This window comes from Silene latifolia, chromosome X (genome assembly GCF_048544455.1).
Source record: "Silene latifolia isolate original U9 population chromosome X, ASM4854445v1, whole genome shotgun sequence".
Lineage (NCBI taxonomy): Eukaryota > Viridiplantae > Streptophyta > Magnoliopsida > Caryophyllales > Caryophyllaceae > Silene > Silene latifolia.
Genome location: NC_133537.1, coordinates 27,613,182 through 27,638,707, shown reverse-complemented (window position 1 = coordinate 27,638,707; position 25,526 = coordinate 27,613,182). Strand labels below are relative to the sequence as shown.

Sequence of the window (25,526 nt, the reverse complement as noted above, 5' to 3'; positions counted from 1 at the left end):
ACATGGGTTTCCGTTGCTTTTTGGGATGCTCTTATTTCATCATTAACCCGGCTTTGTGAGGCAATGTGGTTGTCAAGCTTTGAGTCGGACTTTTGGTTGGCAATCACCAATTGCTCAAAGGCTTGTCCCCAAGATAGTTTTTGATTTTGTTGGGCTTGGAAGTTTTGGTTAAAACCTTGGTTTTGAGGTTGGAAGTTTTGGTTAAAACCTTGTTTTTGAGGTTGGAAGTTTTGGTTTTGAGGTTGGTTGAAATTTTGTCCTTTGAAACCCCCAAATGGTTGTTGGTTTTGAGTGATAAATTGCTTTCTTTGAAAACCGGGTGGGATTTGTCTTTGGAATTGTGGGTTTTGATTGAACCTTTATTGTTGTGGTGAAGAAGTAGTTGGGTTTTGAATGTTTTGTGAGGCATAGGATAAGAGAGGATGAGTTCTTTTTCCATTGACGAATTAGTTGTTGTTGTTGTTGAACCCTTGCCTTGCATTTGTGGATTCCGAAACCCCATTGACTTGCTCATAGCATTATTCTTGAATCGGTACAATCAAGAGACACCCAATTGGAATATGCCCTTGTTCCCCACATATTTCACAAGACAAGACTTGTCTCATGTCGGAACTAGAAGGTTTGGAATTTAACAAAGCCACTTGTTGGGTAAGTTCATCTAGCATTCCCTTAACCTCCACATTCAACACCGCACTAGAATCCTTGATCTTCCCCTTCCTCACCTGCCTATCACTTCCCCATTCCATAGTCCGTGATGCCATCTCCTCAATTAGCTTCTTTGCCGCTTTATGCCCCAAAATATCTAAGGCACCTTTTCCCGACCCCGCATCTAGTGAAAGCCGAAGGTCTTGGGTTAACCCCTTGTAGAAATTATTCACTAACTCGGCTTCAGATATTCCGTGGTGGGGGCATATCCATTGGAGTCTCTTATACCTCTCCCATGCCTCATATAAGGTCTCATCCTCTTCTTGAGTAAAGCTTTGTAGTTCACTCTTAAATTTTGCCGTTCTTGAGGATGAGAAGTACTTGTTCAAAAATGCCGAAGCTAACTCATCCCATGTCTTGAAAGAATCCGCGTCACAATTCTTTAACCAATCTTTGGCCGATCCCCTCAGTGAACGGGGGAACAACCTAAGGCGTACCACATCATTGGAGACCCCATTCATCTTGTACATGTCTCAATTCTCAAGGAACTCATTGAGATGGTCATTAGGGTTTTCCAAAGGACCTCCTCCAAATTGGTTGTCTTGAACAAGGTTGAGCAAGGCATTTTTGATCTCAAAGTTATTAGCTTGAATTCTTGGCCTTTGGATGCTTGGATTTACTATGTGCTTAGGAGCCATAGTCTCTCTTATCGGAACCGGTTCACCCATGATGTTAGATTCTTCTACTTCTCCAAATGGATTCCCAAACTCTTCAAAGGCTTCTTGTTGATTACTTTCTTCTACCGATGGTGTGTCTAGTAAACCTCTTCTTCTTAGAGAATTTAGTCTTCTTGCCGTAGCCTCAATTTCAAGATCAATAGGGTAAGTTGGTTGACCTCGTCTTTGCCGCCTATTCATGCAAAAGACCTACATACTCCAAAGAAAAGGTTAGTAACAAAAGGACTTAGTCTAAACATGAACTCAAGCATTTAATATATTTCCTTTGCTCCCCGGCAACGGCGCCAAAAACTTGATGGTGTAAGTTTAACCTCGCAAGTGACGATACGTTACACTAGTAAGGGTCGAACACGAGGAGCAAAATGAGACTACTAATCGTTCCGTCCAATAGTTTAGCTAAGTCTAAATAGAGCAAGGTTTGTGTAATATCTATCAACTAGGCTAAGTAACAAGCAATAAATAAACTAAACAATGCTAAGATCAAGAAACAAGTGATAGGATACGAGTTTTAATCAATAAGGAAAGGCCTAGGGCATGGTTAGGTCATTAACCATTCGTAGGTAACACATTGATCCCGTAAATGTATTGTCTAAGGAAAGCTAGGTGGGGGAAAACGCCTCTAATTCGCTATAGTAACTTCCTCCCGGACTCATACTAAGACACTAGGATTCCCGACTCACCTCCCACCCGGGTGAAGGAAAAGTAGATCTATATACTTACATATTCATATATGTTTTAATTTAATTTGTCATAAAATTAATGATTGATCTTATGCATGCAAACAATATAACAAAATAAGGAAGAAACATTGTTCTTACATTGTGATTTTCGGTTTAATGGGCACAAGAGAGATCACCTTTCTCTCTTGTTCTTGAGCTTTCCCTTTTGGATGAACTAAGACCCAAGTGTAGGATCTCTCCCAAGGATTTATACCCAAAGCTTACTCTTAATTAGAATTAATATTATGAGTACTAGATAATATTAATTCTTGTAGAAAAATTGACCCAAAATAATTTTGGTCTTAGCTCTTAAAACCGGGTAGGAGAAAGGGAAGGAAGGAGAAAAATAATTTTTATCTCTCTAAAATTGTTTGATAAGATGAATGAATGAATAATAATCAATAACATTATTGAGTATATGGTAAAAATTGAGAGGAAAAACCAAGTGGTTTTCCTCTCTAAAAAACCGGACAAGAGGAGGGGGAAGGGAGCCAATGCATGCACTTATTTGTCTTCACAATGCACAATAGGGTTGCATGGCTAGATTAGTAGGTAATCATCATGCCCTCCACTAATATAATCAACATATAATTAGTTTAATCCTCCTCTAATTTTCGGTACATATAGTTAATATGGAATCCATATTATTTTTGTCAATTTGTCAATATGTCACATGTCACATAAAATTGCTATGTATTTTTAACATATTAAAAATCAACGTATTAATAAAAATACGTCATATACAAAAATCGACTTTAGTAATTCATAATTACTTGTACCAAAATATTCTTCCAATTATAAATCACAATAAATTGTATTTATAATAATTCATTCAATTTAATTGTTTCCTTAAATAATAATTTCATCTGAGTAATGATACAATTCAATTACTCAGACCGTATCTCATTTAATCAAATTTCAATGTGATACGTAAATTTTACTTCCAAAATCGTCCGTCAATTTTCAAGTAATTTAATTAACTCGTAACGTTATACGATTAATTAAATGATCAATTAAGAGTGTTGCCCTATAGGTATGACCTAGGGGGTCAACTGATCACCACCGTCGCATGACAGTAATGTCAAACTCTAGTCAGCCAATCATTACCGATATATGTTGACCAGTTGACAGTAAAAATATTACTTCCCAATTGTATTCTTTATAATGAGATTTAAACATGTGATCATCATGATCAACAGTCGTGATCGCATTATTGTCGGAGGACACATATTCCAACAATCTCCCACTTGTCCTCGACAAGTGTGCGTCACTAATTCTCTTGTCCTATTACTATCTCTCACTCAATGCAAGGTGTCTTTCAGGTCGTACTTGCAAGTGATCATATCGAGAGTGGTTTCCTCGATCTGGAGAATAACTGATTGACCGGACTTATCTATCATAGATACTTTCCGAGCGTGGCCACGCATTTCCAGTTCATTACTCCTCGAGTGGCCCTGAGATATTGTTTTAACCCTGACTAGGGGTGGACAATTCCTATCGCACTCATTCCCTTCGACTAGCCACAACCATCATAACCCAAAATGTGCCCATTTGACCCCATTTACGAAGGTCGTAGTAACACAAATCAAAGTTAATCTGAAACTGTGCCATCTTAGGTGAATAGTCTTTAGTCAAAAGAATCGACTCATTCGAATACTATAGCAGCTCTCGCCACGACCAGGCTATATAAATTTTTCAGAACTCTATAAGCGGTCATTAGGCCCGACAAAATGTTCCTAACAGTCTGCCTATGTGATCGACTAGTCATCTCACATGACTCTATGGCACTTGAACTTGCCATCAATCGCATCACACTCTAGTCACTTCGAGACGTCACCTCATGTAAGTAACTATAAGCAAATACAATGTTAATCCATGTTCACTTTAACGGGGTTCAATTGTCTCCACAACCCGTTTGGATATAACAATGTACAAGGTGAGTTAATAATAACTCAAACGACAAATGTCGACATCACACTCGGGTAGTCAATATCATATTACAACCTTGTGATGTATATCGTAAGTGTAAACACTTATTGATTGAGATAGAAGTTTAACATGTCATGTGTCCATGTGTTCAAACTTCTTATAATCGCATTTTCCTTTACATTCATGTTCTCTTTCATAGCATGAATCTTACCAAGTACACATCAAGGTTCCCGACCTCGGTTTTGGTTCTTTATCTTGAAAGAACTTCCTTATCGATTATCACATAACGAACGAATTTGTGGTGAATGATATAACTTGTACTGATCAAGTACTCCATCCACACACAATGCACTAGGTACATGTTTTGTAGAGTCTTGCAACAATTTGTCAAGATTATTAGCCTAGCACTTCTTACAAGTCCTAGCTTAGTTAGGGAAGATTAGTTTTGAGTAACTTCTTATTCAACTAAGTATCTTTCCAATAACCTCTTATCTCTCCTTTTGATTTGAAAAGTTAGGATTTCCATACATCTTTACGTGTGTTCGAACTTTCTATAATATGTGCAACCTCTTAACACATAATAGAGTATTCCATCAAACACCGAAATCGCTCATCGGATTCTACTTGAGAATTCATGATGTTTCTATTATGGCTTACCAATGAATCATCATGCTCTTATGCATATGATTCACTATTGGACATGTGCAGGATTATTCTAATGGCGGAAACATTAGTTACTAATAATCATGAGATCAACCATTCATAGGTTCAATGAACGACCATGACTGCTAATGGCAATTCCATTTTCATCTATATGAATAACCTATGTGTATGTTGATATGATGTGTATTTCTTAATACTAATCCAATATTTCTTGTCGTAATTGGATTCATCATAGTCCAAATTCATCCAGAATTGAAAACTCAAAAAATTCCTCTATGAAGGAAGGTGTTAGCTCGTCATTCTTTAATGAGTGGTGAGTTGTAAACATTCAAAGGATGATAGCTCCCACTAAATTCCATGTCTTCACATGATAATTTCCTAACTCCCACTCAATTCCACATATTACGAAATTGACTTCTCAATCGAAACTTTTCAAGAATTCAAATATAAATTGCATTGCCAAGTTATTAAGATAAAACCATATATGTTCCCATCATATCCCTTCAAAATACCTATTTCGAAGAGGTCTCATTTTAACCTTACGTAAAGAGATTTTAAATCTCTAACACACTCATGTCATAATGATGTGTAGCAATGTCATTATTCAAATATAAATAATATCTAGAACACGTCCTTCGAAATACCCTTTCGGAAGGAGGTTTAACCATTTCATAATGAGGTTAAGCAATGACATTTGCGTGGTTAAAACTTGGCCATTGAAGATATCGGTATATCAATCTTTGCAACTCGATCATAACTAGTATGTTACTATGATTCATTTAGGCTCTTAAGTAAATCTCAAGGTTGAAACTATTGGTCAAAATTTATCATTTAGAACTTAGTCAAAAACTTGTTAAGACTTTACATTAGTCATTTTTCTTCCAAAACTTTCTTTTGGTCTCCTCGTGTAGTTATCATAAGAATATGTTCTTTCGATTACTTCACTTGGTCTCTTTTGTTATATAGAACTTACATGAGACCATAGATCTCATCTATTTGGTATACTATGTAAATAGATATACCTTCATTCAAATCATTCTTTCTTGCGTAGATCTTCATTTACATAAGTACACAATTTTTACCTTGTCTCTTGTGTTGTGTCCTCATTTTTCTCCCACTCTATCTTTGGAATAAATACACTATAGATTCAAAGATAGCATATGAGACACAAATAATGATTTGAAGTATAAGGATAAATATCTCATATATTGACTAATAGTTTTAGATTTCATATGTGTACTTGGTGATTGACATACCTTTAAGAGAGTTCATAGACTCAAAATCACTTTATAAATGATCATACACAAGCCTTAAGCATGTGGACATATAATGAAACCCGTCATTATATTTGTCTATTAGATCACTTTAAGTTATATGTTTCTAAGAACAAGCATTTAAACATGAATTTTAGAACAAAAGGATAAAATGATAAAACGGGTGACTTGGGTTGCAAACCAAGTCACCATTATCCAAAATACAACCCATTATCCAAAATACCTTTCCATGTCGAACACGGAAACTTAAGGTTCTAAAATCCAAAACATAATTTAAAATAAGACAATGAAAAGCAAAGCTCCATGAAAGCTATCCCTAGCTTCTTGATGGTTTCTCATGCTTGCTTTTCCTCTCCCTTGTCTTTGCTTGGTGGAGGCCCTATTTACAATAAAAAGGGAGATACATTATCACAACTTTGCATCATAATACCATAGTTGAATTAGAAACATAAAAGAAGGATAGTCATTTACCTACTGGAGTAATCTTTCCAGCCTTAATATCACCAAGGTATTTGGGACAATTTCTTTTCCAATGTCCCATACCATTACAATAATGGCATTTATCAAGAGGACCCTTCTTGATTTTTGAAGTGCTAGCTTCACAAGTCTTAGCTTTGGTGAATGTGGGAGTTTGCTTCTTACCCTTCCTCCCATTCTTCTTGAACTTCCCCTTACTCTTAGTGCTTATGTTAAGCACATCCTTGGGTGGGTTCACATTTAAACCCATGTCCCTTTCGGCTTGCACAAGTAACTTGTGCAATTCTTCAAGAGACACATCCTTGTCTTGCATGTTAAAATTCACCCGGAATTGAACATACGCTTTCACTTTGGACAAGGAGTGTAGAATCCTATCTACAATGAGTTCTTTGGGGATTTCAACCTTTTGAATTTTCAAGGTCTCGACAAGCTCCATAAGTTTGAGCACATGAGGGCTAACCTTTTGGCCCTCTTTGAAGTCGAGATCAAAGAATGCCGCGGCCGCCTCATATTGGACGATCCGCGGAGTTTGTGAAAACATTGTCACAAGCTTGGAGTAAATCTCATTAGCGTTGCCCATTTTAAAGGCTCTCCTTTGGAGGTCCGCCTCCATCGCAAATATCAAGACATTTTTCATTGCGGCGGACTCCTTTTGGTAAGCCTCATATGCTTCCCTAGTGGTGGCGGTCGACCTAGTAGTAGGTTCGGGTGGAGAGGCCTCGGTAAGGTAACGAAGCTTGTCGTCACCTTGGGCGGCCAATTTGAGTTGGGCATCTCAATCGGAGAAATTTGACCCATTCTTTTCAAGTTTACATCGATCCATGAAGGATCGGAGCCAAGAAGTATTAGCGAGAGGCGTGGCGTTTGGTGTTGGTGTTGCCATTTGTTATGAGAAAAAGAAGTGGTCTACAAAACAAAATATAAGGAGTAAAACAAATGTCGTTTTAATAATAATACTCGTAAAATGTATGATTTAAACAAGTTTTATGCATTTTTCTAGTGACCTCTACCCAACTAGATAAATGATTCCAAGACCCAAATTCATATCAACTTAGGCACGGGGTAGCCGATGAAACCTTTATCAATATAACTCGGTGGATTAACCTTTTAATCGATTCTACTTTTAGAACTCTTGGTCGATAAAATTACTCTAATGTTTATCTATAGCCCAAAACACATCAACAAGGGCACGGGGTAGCCGATGAAACCCTTATCAATAACTTTTATTGAGTTCAATCCAAATTTCGAATAAATGTGTCCATTATCCAAACCCACATTAACTTAGGCACGGGGTAGCCGATGAAACCCTTATCAACATGAATTCGGTGGATAGACATTTATCACCCACTTCCCCTACGTAACAAGGTTTGTACCCCGGGGTAGCCGAGTGCACTCCCTCGCGAAATAGGTTTTCATGGTTTCTACTATTTGGTAAGGCTATGTCTCAATTGATTGTTTTAGCGAGAGGTCATGTCAATTCATTATCTATCACGTTTTAAGTGAACTAAAGCGGTGAACTACGATAATTTTAATTGACACGGTCGATTAACTCGATGAAGGAAGATGCATGTTTTAGTTATGGCGATTTAGCGATGCATGCGACATAAAATAAAATGCAAGCATAAAAATAAATAAATCCTAGTATGGCCTTACCTAAAAAAAGAAAAACTATTTAACTATTACATATTCGGAAACCAACTCCATTGGTCCCTTGAACTTTGGTTGTGACACGCATCTCGAGGTAACACCGTCTTTATGTATCGCCATTCTTGAAGAAATCCGTCTTTGGGAACTCCGGAATGAATAAAATTACATAATAAATTACATAATTTCCTATTATACATTTGTAACTAAAATAAAATAAATCTATTAAATTACAAAACGGTGATACGAGATCACAATAAAATTACAACCGAATCGATATTCCCATACATTTCGGGAAATACCAATTAAAATATAAGGCCATACTAAGTAAAATTACATAATTCAAAAATTACATAAATTAAAATTATGACAATCATAAAGAAAAATGCAGCATTATAATATGTATGAACATGCCCAATTTTATGCTAAATCGCCTTTAATTAGCCAATATCGTATATTACTCGGTTTTTACGGATTTGCGTGATTTCAACATTTTACAATCACAAAATTACATAAATTCATATTTATGCATAAGTTAATTACCCTAACCTCTTAGGACTCAAAATTTAGTCTTCACTAATTATTTGACCATAATTAACTCATATTTAAAAATTGTTCATTAATGGACTAAAAATTACAAAAATAAGCTATAAACTTCAAATAAATCACAAAATTTCAAATAAATTCAAAATTTGAAATTTAAACTCATGAACATTCTGGAAAAATACCATGACACTCATAATGTTCAAAATCTTAGGTTAAAAATTTCGAAAATTTTTCGGAAAAACAATGTTGCGGTTTATCGGTTTTAACTAAAATAATCATAAAAACATGTGAAAAATTATATACATTAGCTTTTCTATTTTAGATCTGAAAAGATAATAAAATGCAACATTGGACGTTTTTCCTTAGTCATAGATTATGTTTTATTAATTTTTCACTAATAATGTCACTATTTATGCTATTTTTCTTCAAAAATCCATAAATCATGCAAAAAGACTTCACTATAGCCCATTATTTTACACACATCTTTTAAAATTGCATGTGACAACATACTAAATTTCTATGACCATATTCAAAATTTATCTCATATTAACCCATTTTTCACCTAAATCCGAATTTAATAATGAAAAATCCATTTTTCGAGCATAAGAAGTCCAAAAATTATGAAAATTTAAAGGTTATCTCAAAATAATATATGTGACAACATATCCAAAAATCACAGGAAAATTCGAAGTATAGCTAATTTTAGACCGAAAATAACATTTTTACTCATAAAATCACATTTAAATGCCATTATTGTATAATATGAACAATAAAAATCCGTAAATTTAACCAAAATATCCTAAAACATTTTAGGACCAGAAATTTTTACATGCATGAATTAATTTCGTGATATATCATAATAACACAAATTTTACAAGTTTTATATGTTAATCTTTAAAACTCGGAAAAACTTTTAACCGATTTGCATGCAAACAACCATGGCTCTTGATACCGATTGAAGGAAAAATAGATCTATATACTTACATATTCATATATGTTTTAATTAATTTGTCATAAAATTAATGATTGATCTTATGCATGCAAACAATATAACAAAATAAGGAAGAAACATTGTTCTTACATTGTGATTTTCGGTTTAATGGGCACAAGAGAGATCACCTTTCTCTCTTGTTCTTGAGCTTTCCCTTTTGGATGAACTAAGACCCAAGTGTAGGATCTCTCCCAAGGATTTATACCCAAAGCTTACTCTTAATTAGAATTAATATTATGAGTACGAGATAATATTAATTCTTGTAGAAAAATTGACCCAAAATAATTTTGGTCTTAGCTCCTAAAACCAGGTAGGAGAAAGGGAAGGAAGGAGAAAAATAATTTTTATCTCTCTAAAATTGTTTGATAAGATGAATGAATGAATAATAATCAATAACATTATTGAGTATATGGTAAAAAATGAGAGGAAAAACCAAGTGGTTTTCCTCTCTAAAAAACCGGACAAGAGGAGGGGGAGGGGAGCCAATGCATGCACTTATTTGTCTTCACAATGCACAATAGGGTTGCATGGCTAGATTAGTAAGTAATCATCATGCCCTCCACTAATATAATCAACATATAATTAGCTTAATCCTCCTCTAATTTTCGGTACATATAGTTAATATGGAATCCATATTATTTTTGTCAATTTGTCAATATGTCACATGTCACATGCCACATAAAATTGCTATGTATTTTTAACATATTAAAAATCAACGTATTAATAAAAATACGTCATATAAAAAAATCGACTTTAGTAATTCATAATTACTTGTACCAAAATATTCTTCCAATTATAAATCACAATAAATTGTATTTATAATAATTCATTCAATTTAATTGTTTCCTTAAACAATAATTTCATCTGAGTAATGATACAATTCAATTACTCAGACCGTATCTCATTTAATCAAATTTCAATGTGATACGTAAATTTTACTTCCAAAATCGTCCGTCAATTTTCAAGTAATTTAATTAACTCGTAACGTTATACGATTAATTAAATGATCAATTAAGAGTGTTGCCCTATAGGTATGACCTAGGGGTCAATCGATCACCACCGTCGCACGACGATGAATGTCAAACTCTAGTCGACCAATCATTACGGATATATGTTGACCAGTTGACAGTAAAAATATTACTTCCCAATTATATTCTTTATAATGAGATTTAAACATGTGATCATCATGATCAACAGTCGTGATCGCATTATTGTCGGAGGACACATATTCCAACACCGGGCTCGTGACTCGGACCTCTACTAAGCAAGGTTCTAGGACTCGAAAACGCGCGCCATCCTCAAAATCCCCAACCCAAGGCTAGAAGGCACTAAGAACGCGATAAATTCCTGGGTTTTCTAACCCTTTTCCCAAAGGTGAAAGTCAACCAGGTTCCCCAAAGGCACCCTCTCATAGTTCTCCCTCCCGGGTTCAACCTTGACAGGCAAAAGATGTAAAAGGGTAGTCAACTAAGCACCTAACCAATTCCCATTGGTGGACAAGGGTACCAAGCCAACCAAAACCCCAATTTACAACACTAACAAGTCAACTCCTTTGATAAACCTCACTAATTTCCCCTTCGACAACAAATTAGATAGAATCAAGCATGTTAACTACTCGTGTTGGACCCAACCACACCCTAGCAAGGATACTACTCACTAATCATGGTTGTTTTAGCAAGACAACTAATAAAAGGGGCAACTTTGACAATAAACATGATGATTAATTGATTTCTACTATTAAACAAGCAATTGGCAACAATTAAGATGATAATAAACTAATTAAACCTTAATCAAAATGAAAATAGACAAAAAGATGGTAATTTTAACTTCAAGCAAAGTAAATATTCAAAAATAAGAGAAGCATAAACTAAGGGAAGATGAAATTAACAACCAAAACAAAGGAAATAAAGATTAGAAAAGGAGATATACCAACAAAAAAGAGGCAAATAAACTTGATTGAATTAATTTCTTCCAAAATCTAAGAACAAAGTGAGATCCAATATTCTTCCCAATTTTCTCTACCTACCCAATTTTGACCCAAAAACAAGTGTAATGAAAGTTGTTCTTACCAAATTCAGCATTTTCTATATATATAATGGGCTTAAAAACATCAAAATACAAGCAAATCTCAAAATAAGCCCGATTACTATTCCCAGCCGGTGTAATGTTACATCGGCTGCCTCCCAGTTACACCGACTGGAAAATAGTTATGCCGCCTCTCAGTTACAATACACCGGCTGACCAAAATTGCACCGCTCCTAATCATAATGCACAGGCTAGAGCAAGGAAATACACCGACAAGGCTAAGTGAGATACACTGGTTGAGATTGAGTTGCACCGCGCCTGGTCACAATACACTGGCTAGAACAAGAAGATACACCGACAAAGCTAGTCTTGATCCTTGACTTCCAAATGTTGATCGGTTTTGCATGGAAAAGCGTGCAACACTACAAAAAGCTAAGCAATCAATCCGGTGAGACTCATTTAGGCAAATTAATCAAAAACTCGAGTGATAATCGATTAGATGCGCCAAAAGTAGGACTAAAGAAAGGATTTTAGGCACGAATGAAGGGGCGATATTGTGGTTATCAATTGGGTGGTGCTGTCGGTGGCTACGGGTGTCGTGGTGGGCGGTTTTTGGCGAGGCGTTGATCACGGTTTTAAAAATATGAATGTTGTATGGGTGTGGGGGTTGTTTCACGTGTTTTGGGGTTTGGGTAGTTGGGTTGACTTGTTTGTTTAAGATAGGTTTTGCTTGGGTGACTCGGGATTGTATTTGAGTCGGGTTTTAATATCGTGGACCTTTAATGATAATAATTAATTAATTTGAATAATGAATATAATTTATAATTATTAAATAATAATAGAAGGTAATAATTTATAATTAAGTAATGGTAAAAATATTATTTATTTATAGGTGACGGATTTGTGGAACAAGTTGTTGAAGAATATTTTAGTAGTATGCATTAATTGGAATTGCTTACCAGGTAAGGATAAATCCTACGCAACTCTTGTTCGATAATGTTTGGTATAATGGATGGTTTATGTTAATGTGAAATTGATCATATGTGAATTATGTTGGTGATCGAGGCCATTTCGTGTTCACAATTAAGCATATGTGGTCGTTGGTCAATGGTCGATACAAAACACAATTTATACTTCACAAACAACTCTACAATTAGTAAAGAGGCAAGTAAAGGTCGGATCCCAAGGGACGGGTATTGAAATGAGAATTCTATTGTAACTAGTAGTGTCTAAGGGGTGTCACAAATTGGGTTGATGTAGAAGGTTACTAAACTAAAATAGCAATGAAAATAAACTAGCAAGATGAATAAAATAAGGGGTGTAAACAATTGATTAAAAGCACTAGGGTGTCATGGGTTCATAGGGGATTCATGGGATATGATCATACAAACATGTTCTCAAATTATAAGCAAGCAATTATTGTTGTGATGGATTGAGTTGGGTTATATCTTACAATCCTAGGAAAGTTTGGGTCCCGGAGCCGAATCGATTAGATTGTACAACACCTACAAGTCGACTTAATCTTTCCTACTCAACACATGCATGGTCTAACAAGACTCGAGTTGGGTTATGTCTTACAAGTCAAGTTGAAGGGATAGAAGATGATAGTAAATGCAAGGATTCATAGGCTTAGCATTTCATCAAATATAACATGTGCATGTATTAAGATCAAAACAAGCAAGCAAATAAGATATGAAAGCATATTAATTTAAGCATGAATCATTCCCCATGTTGGTTTCCCCTAATCACCCACTAAACCCTAGCTAAGAGACTACTCACTCATTATCATATTGATCATGCTAGAAAGGTTGTCAATCATACTAACATAATGAAACATGATGAATAAATGAAAGTAATTAGCAATAATTAAAAAGGGATTAAGAGATTATACCTACTAATGATTCCAATAATAAAGCAAGAATAATAGAAGTACTTGAATCCTAGATTGAGAGGTTGTCAATCTCCCAATAATAACCCAAATAATCTTCAATTACCCAAAATAAAGTAAGAACAAGAGAGAGATTAAAGAACTAAAACTTGGATTAAAACTTGATTAATACTTGATTACAATATTGAAGAGAGATTTGATTGATATTAACTACACTAATTATTGATAATAAGAACATGCTCCTCTAATTAGACTAATGGGGTATTTATAGTGAAAATTAGGGAGGATGCATTAGGGTTAACTAAGGGCTAAACTAGTAATTACACTTTTTAAGTTGAGCAAGGAGACTCCGGTATTCTCCGAGAGAAGGGCTTCTCTTATCGTAGCTTGAAGAATGAAAACGTCTTTATCTTTGAAATCCGTGCGGATGGGAGTCGGGACGGCCGGATCTGGGCTGAGGAATCCGAGCGGATCCTTGGGCAAGACGCTCGGATTGGCGAGGGGGAATCCGAGCGGATTCCTTTGAGGGACGCTCGGATTGGGCTGGACGGACGGGCGGATTGTATACAATCCGTTCGGATTGTTGGCCAGCTTCAATTCTTCTTCTTTTCTTCCCTTTTCTTCATGAATTCCTTGGGGATTTCCTTGGGGACTCAAGGATCCTTTCTCAACAATGCTCTTCTACTATGCTATGTACAAAGGCCTTCTAGTCTTGTCTCTCCTTGATGCTTGGTCATTGAATACAATCAATTTAGCCTCGTTTTGCCACGAAAATGCAAGATTCTTACTCCTTTCCTACCAAGGGATCAAAATCTCAAAGAATATGCAAAACAAAGAACTAAAGATAAGAAATGACCCAAATAGGCACTAAAAAGCATGAAAACAATGGCAATTCGGGGGCTAAATATGCGCCAATTATGGTCACATCAAATATCCCCAAACCGAACCTTTGCTCGTCCCGAGTAAAGAGGTGACAAAGACTAGGACCAATACTAACCTAACCTAATAATAATAGCCGATATGAGACAATTAGCGGGTCTCACTCCGCCCCTTCAACTCACAACAAGACAACCATGAGGTAGGATGCCTTCTTGCAAGGCAAGGTGGGTCTTGCCAAAATGGCGACACATCCAAACATTTAAGCACACAAAAATCACATAATGGATGCATCTACAAAAAGAATAGCCACTTTCCTCATCTAAGTGGCGGAAATTATCTACAAGGGAAGCAATTGAAGGGTACACAATCCTTCATAGATGCAATTTGTTCAAACTACTAAGCCTAGAAGGATACCAATAAATCACCTCCAAAAGGTGTCAAGCTAGGGTACCTTTGTCCTCAATCGTTAAATGCTTTTGTCAAGAGTAGACTCCCTATGGTGTTAGAAACACTGGAGGATCGCGGAATTCCCCTTCTTGCCTAGACAAGAAGAAGGGTCGTCCCCTCTCTACCATGCACAAAAATGGATACGATGGATAAAGGGATCGATAGATATTTGAGTTTCATTTTGGGAGTTTGCTTTTGTTTTTGTTTTCCCCCCCAATTTTATTGGCATTTGACATTTGAGAACACTTTCTTGCCATTTCTTTTTGATTTTTGGCTTTTCAATACTTGACAACTTTTTTGCATTTCTTTTTGAACATTTTCAAAGTCACCCCAATTAGTAACGAGGGTGCCTTGTATTTGAAGCTTTAGGAGTTCTATTTTTGCTCCTCTTTTCATTTGATGCATTTTTGCAAACTTTCTTTCACTTTTCATTTCTTTGAACTCAAATTGATTTCTTTTTGTGCCCATTCCCTTTGATGACAAAAATGTGTGGTAGAACATGGATGAATGATAGAAGTATGCATGGTTTCAAGGGTCACCTTGGAATAAACGGTAGCCAAGGAGTTATCACACCACAAGGTACTCTTGACTAGGCCTTAAACCATGGGTCAAAGGATACTAGCATGACACATCCTAGGGTGTTTTACAAGTATTCTAACAAGCAAAGTCTTAAGAATAAAAAGCATCTACTAGGGCCTATATACACTTGTCAAGCTTCCCGAGTAGACGGTTTCGCAAAATTTTTCTAACATGCAAACTACATGCCATGATGCAACTAACATATAAACATCCTAATGCATGTGATTCTACCAACTAGTATGACATATAACCTAAATGCAAGTCCTAAGTTCACATTGTTTTACCGCATCAATCAAAATAAAGCCACATAGTCATTAACATAAAGAGGAAAAAGGAGATTGGAAAGATCATACCATGCGGTCTTCAATATCCTCATGTCTCGGATGTGGCGTAGTCAATCAAAGTGAACAAGGATAAACAAACACAATATATACAAGACAATATATACAAAGGAAATGAACTTGTTTTTGGTTTTTCAATTTTTCAATTTTTTATGATTTTTGAATAAAAGTTAAGTGTTAGAATTCCCATCCCCACACTAATATGGGCATTGTCCTCAATGGCCAAAATGATGGAAATTATGCAAAAATGATGCATGATTTCTATACTAAATGCAATTCTACACTAAGCTATACTACATGATGCATGGTTTTTGTTATGACGGAGAGGATAATTTAGATTACCTCCCGTTGTGTATGCATTAACTTCCCCAAACCAAATAAGACACTATTGCTAATGTCAAAGCATGGGTATAGTTCATGCACACCCTATGCTATGCATGAAACTAGATTGTCATTTTGGATTTTCAAAAATGGGAACAATAAAGAACACCTCAATGGTACCGAGGTGTGAGTCCTTTGATGTTGCTAGGACTAAACCAACAAATAGTCAAAGTTAAATAAAATACAAAGAAACAAGATACAAAGCTCTTTTCATGAACAAGAAAGATAAAGAGGAGAGATGAGAAAACTTCACTTGAACTAAGGTGGGTGCCTCTTGCCCGCTCCACCTAGTGATGAAGTAATCTCCTAGATATCGGCATCATCTCCTTCAATATCGGTATCCCAAGTATCCCTTGAAGCATCACTTAAACTTGGATCCATGAATTCATCTTCACTCTCAAGCTTCACCGTATCACCTCCACAAGAGTCCCCACTTTCTTCTCCTTTGCGACCGTTCGCTCCTTCATTAGCCTTCTCCGAGTTAGGAAAGAGCAATTCCATTTGAGCCCATGAGGGGAAAGCTCCTTCCTCACTAATCCGTCCTTTTTGAGCCATCTCATAGTATTGGGGGTAAAGAGCATAATAAGTATCCACGGAGGTCTCATATTGACGGTAGTGTAAATCTTGCAAAATTCCCGTGACAAAGTCGTCACGGGGGAGGATGAAGGGATTTGGATGGTTATATGGTTGGTAGGGAAAGGGGTAAGGAGGCACTTTTATCTTTTCATTTGGAGTTTGTTGTTCTTGTTGTGGTGGTGGATTTTGGGGAAGGGGAGTTTGCCTTTTTTGACTTGGGATGAGGTAGGAGGGCATTGGGGACAAGCTTCCTCTTCTTGGGGAGACCCGTGGTAGATCATGCATTGGGAGATAGAGTGGATCGCTCCCTTTTGTCAACCACTTTATCCTCTTATCAACCCCCTCAAGGGTTATCCAATGGTGTTGGACGATAAGGAGATCTTCATTAATTCTTGTGTTCCCCGCAAGTGGAGTGTACTCATTGTTCTCATTGAACCTTGGGTTGAAGTGCTTTGCAAGTCTAGTTATGAGTCCACCATTCACTATATGCTTCATTCCATCATCATTCCCATTTCGAAACTTTGCCCATTTCTCTAGCATAACTAGAGGTGCATTGAATTGATACCCATCTCTCCCTTGAATGTTGAGGTATGATTCCATGAATACAAGGTCCAATTGGTTGACAATGGCCGGATCACGGCGGGCGAAAAGAGTACCCGAAAGAAATCTATATGTAAGCCTCAAGATCGGGTTTTGGATGTGAAAAGCAAGACACTCTTTGGTAAGAATGAAATCCCGGCCCGTCATGGCCCTCCACAATGGTGCAACATTATACTTTTTGGGCTTTGATGTTCGGGTAGGCGAAACATCAAGTCCGAACACATTGGCAAACTCGACAAGGGTCATCATTCTAGAGACATTCTCCAACCTAAACTCTATGCAAATAGTCTTGTTCAAGGTTGTGATTCTCAAAAAGCTTAAGAATTCTAACACAAGGGACCGATATGTTGGCTCATACATGCGAAAGAGAGTCGAAAGACCAAAAACCTCAAAGAGTGCTTCTACTTGGTGAAAGATTCCAAGTTTTCTTAAGGTATCATGGCAAAGGAATTTAGTGGGAAGAATATTCTTACTTAAGAGTCGATGGAAGACCAATCGCTGCACATCATCAAGGAATTCCACATTCGAGAAATCATCGAGCCTTGTGAGGTCTACAATCTCCACATGCTCTCTTCTAATGGTGTTGAGATGTGAGGTAGAGGAACTTCCCACCATCCTTGGTCTTCTTGCACTTCTAAAGGAGGATCTCCTTGGTGCCATTCTTGCTTCCTTTGTTGGGTTATTTTGATTTGAAGATTTGCTAAGGTTGTTTGAGAATTGGAAACCCTAGAAAATTGGGGATTTTTAATTTTGTGGGTGAAGAGAGTGAATGGGATATGTATGGGAGTCATAAGGAGGTGGGTTTTATAGGGTAAATGGAAGGAGTAGTGATGTGTCATTATATGGGTGGTGGGGTGTAATTTAATTGAGAAAAGTCGGGTCGAAAATCGGGCAGGGAGACGAGCGGATTCGAAGCTAAGACGCTCGGATTCTTCAGGGTCAGGACGGGCGGATTCTGGGCAATACGCCCGGATTCTGCCACAGAGTAAAATCCCAAAATTTTTCTCGCCTCAAGACGAGCGTCCCGAGCATAAGACGCTCGGATTCTTCAGGGTCAGGACGGGCGTCTTCTTGAGAAGACGGACGGATTCTTTGACAGAGAAATTTCTTGAAATGCTCAGGGGAAAAGACGAGCGTCTTTCCACTAATCCGGCCGGATTCTCTCAGACGGGCGTCTTCTCCCATGGGACGCTCGGATTCTTCATCAGTCCGAAACCTTCAATTTCTCAACACAAACTGGACGTGCGGTTTCTCCCCTGGACGTCCGTATTCTGCCAGGACGCCCGGATTTCCAGAGAGACGCTCGGATTCTAGCTGCGAGCCTTGACTTTTTCTTCTTTCTTTCAATGCATCCCCACACGTAGAAATTTGCTCCTTCCTTCATTCAAAAACTTGTTAGTAACCCTCCCTCTCTTGCGCTCATGAAAAGAATTTATGCTATTAAACAAATGCAATTAAATAATAAATACAAGTTAGAGGGTTAGTATATTTACAAATGGTGGTTTAGGGAGGACTCCACCAAACTCTCCCTTAGGTGGTCCTTTCAAGGGGGAGGAGGCCCGAGGTAGGTAGCCTCGACCTCTCCAACAAATGCTCCTTCATAGTACGACTTCAACCTTTGACCATTTACCTTGAACTTGCTTCCATCTTCGGCCTTGAGTTCGAAATCTCCATATTTCCCAACTTCGGTTATCACATAGGGACCCATCCATCTAGAGTTCAATTTTCCCGGAAAGAGTCGGTAGCGGGAGTTGAATAGAAGGACTTTGTCTCCCTTGTGCAAGGCCTTTTGTCGAATTCTCTTGTCATGAAGCAATTTTGTTCTTTCTTTGTAAATCTTTGCATTCTCATAAGATTGTAGTCGGAATTCCTCCAACTCTTGGATTTGGATCATCCTCTTTTGACCGCTCAATTTGAGATCAAGATTGAGTGCTCGGATTGCCCAATAAGCTTTGTATTCCAATTCGATTGGCAAATGACATGCTTTTCCATATACAAGCTTGTAGGGGAGGCACCAATGGGAGTCTTATAGGCCGTCCTATAAGCCCAAAGAGCATCATCAAGCTTTGTGCTCCAATCTTTCCGAGTCTTGTTCACAACTTTTTCAAGGATTTGTTTGATCTCTCTATTTGAAATTTCCACTTGACCGCTTGTTTGAGGATGATATCCCAAGCCGGTTCGATGTTGAACACCATATTTGGTCAAAAGGGATGCAAGCTTCTTCTCATGGAAATGTGTTCCTCCATCACTAATGATAGCTCTAGGAACTCCAAATCGTGGGAAAATTATCTTCTTGAAAAGCTTGGTGACCGTTTTCGCATCATCATTTGGGGTGGCAATTGCCTCCACCCACTTTGAAACATAATCTACGGCCACAAGGATGTACTTGTTCCCATTGGATGTCACAAAGGGTCCTTGGTAGTCAATTTCCCAAACATCGAAAATCTCCACCTCTAGAATGCCCCTTTGTGGCATTTCGTTTCTCCAAGATATATTTCCCGTTCTTTGACAAGCATCACAATGAATGATGAATTCTCTTGTATCTTGAAACATTGTGGGCCAATAGAAGCCCGATTGGAGAATTTTTGCAACGGTTCTTCTTGCTCCATGGTGTCCGCCGTAGGGTGATGAATGACATCCTTCCAAGATTCCTTGGATTTCCCATTGAGGGATGCATCTCCGGTAGAGCCCATCACTACACTCCTTGTAGAGGTTTGGGTCATCCCAAAAGTACCTCTTCACTTCGAATAGGAATCTCTTCCTTTGATTGTGGTTCAAGTTAGGAGGGAGCACCTTTCCAACAATATAATTGGCATAATCGGCAAACCATGGGGTGATGTGCCTTTCAAGTTGAGTTTGAATAGCCATCAAAATATCGTCGGGGAATGAGTCATTGATCGGGGTTTCTCCATTTTCATCGTGAAACCGGATTCTTGACAAGTGATCCGCTACTACATTCTCGGCTCCTTTCTTGTCTCTTATCTCCAAGTCAAATTCTTGAAGAAGCAAAATCCATCTCAACAATCTTGGTTTTGCCTCCTTCTTTATCAAGAGATGTCGGAGAGCACGGTGATCCGAAAATACAATCACCTTGGATCCAAGCAAGTAGGAACGGAATTTATCCAAAGCATATACAATGGCAAGAAGCTCCTTTTCGGTTGTATCGTAATTCACTTGAGAAGGGTCGAGGGTTTTGCTTATGTAATAGATGGCATGAAGAGCTCTCCCTACCCGTTGGCCAAGAACCGCTCCAACGGCGTAGTTGCTAGCGTCACACATAATCTCGAAAGGTAACTCCCAATTTGGGGGTTGAATGATTGGTGCCGAGATCAATGCTTCTTTGATTCTATTAAAAGCTTCAACACACTCGTCAGTAAATTGGAATTGGGCATCCTTAAGCAAAAGTTGAGTGAGGGGTTTCGCTATTTTCGAAAAATCTTTTATGAAACGACGGTAAAAACCCGCGTGACCGAGAAAACTTCTCACCCCTCTAACATTCACGGGAGGTGGGAGCTTCTCTATCACCTCAACTTTAGCTTTATCGACCTCGATGCCCTTTTCCGAAATCAAGTGACCCAAAACAATTCCTTCATTGACCATGAAATGACACTTTTCCCAATTTAAAACAAGACTAACATCTTCACATTTTTGCAATACAAGAGAAAGATTATGCAAGCATGAGTCAAAGTCCTTTCCATAAACACTAAAATCATCCATAAAAACTTCCATTATGCTCTCTAGGTAATCGGAGAAGACACTCATCATGCATCTTTGGAAGGTAGCGGGGGCATTACATAATCCAAAAGGCATCCTCCTATATGCAAAAGTGCCATAGGGGCATGTGAAGGTGGTCTTATGTTGGTCATCCGGGTGTATAGGGATTTGGAAGAATCCCGAATACCCGTCAAGGTAACAAAAGAATTTGTTAGAGGCTAACCTCTCAAGCATTTGGTCAATGAATGGTAAGGGGAAGTGATCTTTCCTTGTTGCGGAGTTCAATTTACGGTAGTCAATGCACATACGCCAACCGGTGATCATTCTTGTGGGTATTAATTCATTCTTTTCATTCGTCACTACCGTAGTACCTCCTTTCTTAGGTACCACTTGGACGGGGCTAACCCACAAAGAATCCGATATGGGATATATGATTCCCGCATCAAGTAATTTCATGACTTCTCCTTTGACAACTTCTTGCATGTGGGGGTTCAATCTTCTTTGGGGTTGAATGGTAGGTCTATGGTCGTCCTCTAGATGAATCCTATGCATGCAAAAGTTGGGACTTATCCCCTTAAGGTCATCTAGACTATAACCTATAGCCTTCTCATGTTGTTTCAACACATTAAGTAATTTTCCCAATTGGTCATCATCAAGTCTATCATTAACAATTACGGGTTTGGTCTTTGATTCATCAAGATAAGCATATTTCAAATTTGGGGGAAGGGGTTTCAAAGTAGGAGTTTGTACCTCACTTTCCTCCTTTGGAGTTTCATTGAGAATTTGCTCCATCTCCATTAAACATTCCATTCTCATGACATATTCTTCTTCACTTTCATGAACCTCATCATATTCGAATTCCATGATGGGTTCCTCTTGCTCTTGAGTTTGTAGAATATCCTCTAGGATGGATTGCTCATCCTCTATGGGTTGACATGCTTCTACTAGAATATTATGCACTAACTCGGATTGTGCATGAGTGAGTTCCTTGTTAGCTAGAGCGGCCTCAAAGAGATCCACCTCCAATTCCCAATACATGCTCTTAGCCTTACTTGCTTCTAAGGCCTCTAATGCTTGCATGGGATCCTTGAAGTAAGGGATACTCAAGTGGTCCTCTACAAAACAATCTATGAAATCCATTCTCGCAAAATATCAAACAACTTGAAAACGATTAGAGCAAACCTTGAGGAGTTTTACTTCCCCAAGGTGAAAAAGACACAACTAAAAACAATAAAAGAAATCTTAAATCAATTAAGCACCGTCCCCGGCAACGGCGCCATTTTTGATCGAGGCCATTTCGTGTTCACAATTAAGCATATGTGGTCGTTGGTCAATGGTCGATACAAAACACAATTTATACTTCACAAACAACTCTACAATTAGTAAAGAGGCAAGTAAAGGTCGGATCCCAAGGGACGGGTATTGAAATGAGAATTCTATTGTAACTAGTAGTGTCTAAGGGGTGTCACAAATTGGGTTGATGTAGAAGGTTACTAAACTAAAATAGCAATGAAAATAAACTAGCAAGATGAATAAAATAAGGGGTGTAAACAATTGATTAAAAGCACTAGGGTGTCATGGGTTCATAGGGGATTCATGGGATATGATCATACAAACATGTTCTCAAATTATAAGCTAGCAATTATTGTTGTGATGGATTGAGTTGGGTTATATCTTACAATCCTAGGAAAGTTTGGGTCCCGAGGCCGAATCGATTAGATTGTACAACACCTACAAGTCGACTTAATCTTTCCTACTCAACACATGCATGGTCTAACAAGACTCGAGTTGGGTTATGTCTTACAAGTCAAGTTGAAGGGATAGAAGATGATAGTAAATGCAAGGATTCATAGGCTTAGCATTTCATCAAATATAACATGTGCATGTATTAAGATCAAAACAAGCAAGCAAATAAGATATGAAAGCATATTAATTTAAGCATGAATCATTCCCCATGTTGGTTTCCCCTAATCACCCATTAAACCCTAGCTAAGAGACTACTCACTCATTATCATATTGATCATGCTAGAAAGGTTGTCAATCATACTAACATAATGAAACATGATGAATAAATGAAAGTAATTAGCAATAATTAAAAAGGGATTAAGAGATTATACCTACTAATGATTCCAATAATAAAGCAAGAATAATAGAAGTACTTGAATCCTAGATTGAGAGGTTGTCAATCTCCCAATAATAACCCAAATAATCTTCAATTACCCAAAATAAAGTAAGAACAAGAGAGAGATTAAAGAACTAAAACTTGGATTAAAACTTGATTAATACTTGATTACAATATTGAAGAGAGATTTGATTGATATTAACTACACTAATTATTGATAATAAGAACATGCTCCTCTAATTAGACTAATGGGGTATTTATAGTGAAAATTAGGGAGGATGCATTAGGGTTAACTAAGGGCTAAACTAGTAATTACACTTTTTAAGTTGAGCAAGGAGACTCCTGTATTCTCCGAGAGAAGGGCTTCTCTTATCGTAGCTTGAAGAATGAAAACGTCTTTGTCTTCAAATCCGTGAGGATGGGAGTCGGGACGGCCGGATCTGGGGCGAGAATCCGAGCGGATCCTTGGGCAAGACGCTCGGATTGGCGAGGGGGAATCCGAGCGGATTCCTTTGAGGGACGCTCGGATTGGGCTGGACGGACGGGCGGATTGTATACAATCCGTTCGGATTGTTGGCCAGCTTCAATTCTTCTTCTTTTCTTCCCTTTTCTTCATGAATTCCTTGGGGATTTCCCTGGGGACTCAAGGATCCTTTCTCAACAATGCTCTTCTACTATGCTATGTACAAAGGCCTTCTAGTCTTGTCTCTCCTTGATGCTTGGTCATTGAATACAATCAATTTAGCCTCGTTTTGCCACGAAAATGCAAGATTCTTACTCCTTTCCTACCAAGGGATCAAAATCTCAAAGAATATGCAAAACAAAGAACTAAAGATAAGAAATGACCCAAATAGGCACTAAAAAGCATGAAAACAATGGCAATTCGGGGGCTAAATATGCGCCAATTATGGTCACATCAGTTGGTTAATATTATCGTAATTTTTGGAAGGGAGAATTATATTGCATTGTATTGATTGATATTATCGTAATTGTTGGAAGGAAGAATTATATTGCATTGTGTTGGTTGATATTAATACTTGTGATGAGGTGAATTAAATTGTTATCGTTTATTGTGAATGTGGAAATTGTGAAAAGCTGTGCTACAGTCTGAAGTACGTTGTTGAGGGAGTTTGTACTCTGGAGTGATGGTAATATGTACGTTGTGAGGAAGGGGTACTATTACATGATGGCGGTACATTGTTAAGGGAGGGGTACCAAAGTAATGTGAGCACGTTGTTAAGGGAGGTGTGCTAAGTCATGGAAAGGAGCACGTTGTTCAGGGAGTTGTGCAATGTGAATTGAATTGGATTGCCTATCGTATGTTCTTGTTGTTAGTGTTTATTCCTACTCAACCTCGTGGTTGACCGTGTATTCGTGAACACCTGTGATGAACCATAATGGGGAGCAGATTTGACAGGTACTAAAGATTAGCTGACTCGGGAGCTATGGGACACGTGAGGACTTGGCCAGTCTACCTAGAAGTCTAGACCACATAGATTATTTAATCACTTTATTTATTTCCGCTATAATTTGTATCTTATTTTATATTAAGTTTAATTTGGTTAAGTTGTAATAAATATGTAATCGCTAAGTTTTAATTTAAAGTACTTTGGTGTGTTGGACTTTGTTATTCACTACCTCGGGAAAATGAGATGATAACGCTCTCATTTACTTGGGATGTCTAGCTAAAGGCTTCTGAATAAATGGGGGTGTTACAAAGTGGTATCAGAGCAAAAACGATCTTCAGGCCTAACTAATGAACTTAATAATGAATGTAGGATGTGTCTAATAAAATGAATCCGGGTAGAAACTATTAGGAGCCCTCTTAAGGCTTGGGATGAGTTAGGGGTGCCTTCACACCAAATTTCCGGCCCTTTTAGTTTTGAACCGGTTACCTTGAGAGATATTAAAGTGTGGGGTAATTTAAAATGAATATCACTTATTTGTCTTGGAAGTTTTGTTTGCCTTGTTTGAATATTGTTTTCATTGATGACTGCGGTTACGGGGACGTAACCTTGCTTTTAAGGTGATCGGAATGTGATATAATTTTAAGCATTGGTATATGCATGTGGTTATGAGAAAAGTATGTTGGCATGTATGTGGGAGGCGTAATTATGATTAACATGTGAAGTATTATGGAAGTTACGTGAAATTGTGAAAATGTGATTTGGTTGAATTCTCGAAATTTTACCCTTGATTGCTTTGACTGCCATTTACTGTATGTTTAATATCTTTGCACGAAAATGTTATGTGTGTTAGCCTTGTGAGTTATTCTTCATATGCCGGTAGTTTCATGCTTAAATAATATACAGTTTAGGAGAAATAAATATTTTAGCGGACAGTGGTTAG

The 25,526-nt window shown here is 37.6% G+C and overlaps 1 non-coding gene across 1 annotated transcript; it reads left to right on the top strand.

Moving 5' to 3' along the window:
- The first annotated feature begins 894 nt into the window (after nucleotides 1–894).
- LOC141625443 (small nucleolar RNA R71) lies at nucleotides 895–1,001 on the top strand. The gene has a single exon (XR_012535223.1). It is a non-coding gene; the product is annotated as a small nucleolar RNA R71 (small nucleolar RNA).
- The last annotated feature ends 24,525 nt before the right edge of the window (nucleotides 1,002–25,526 follow it).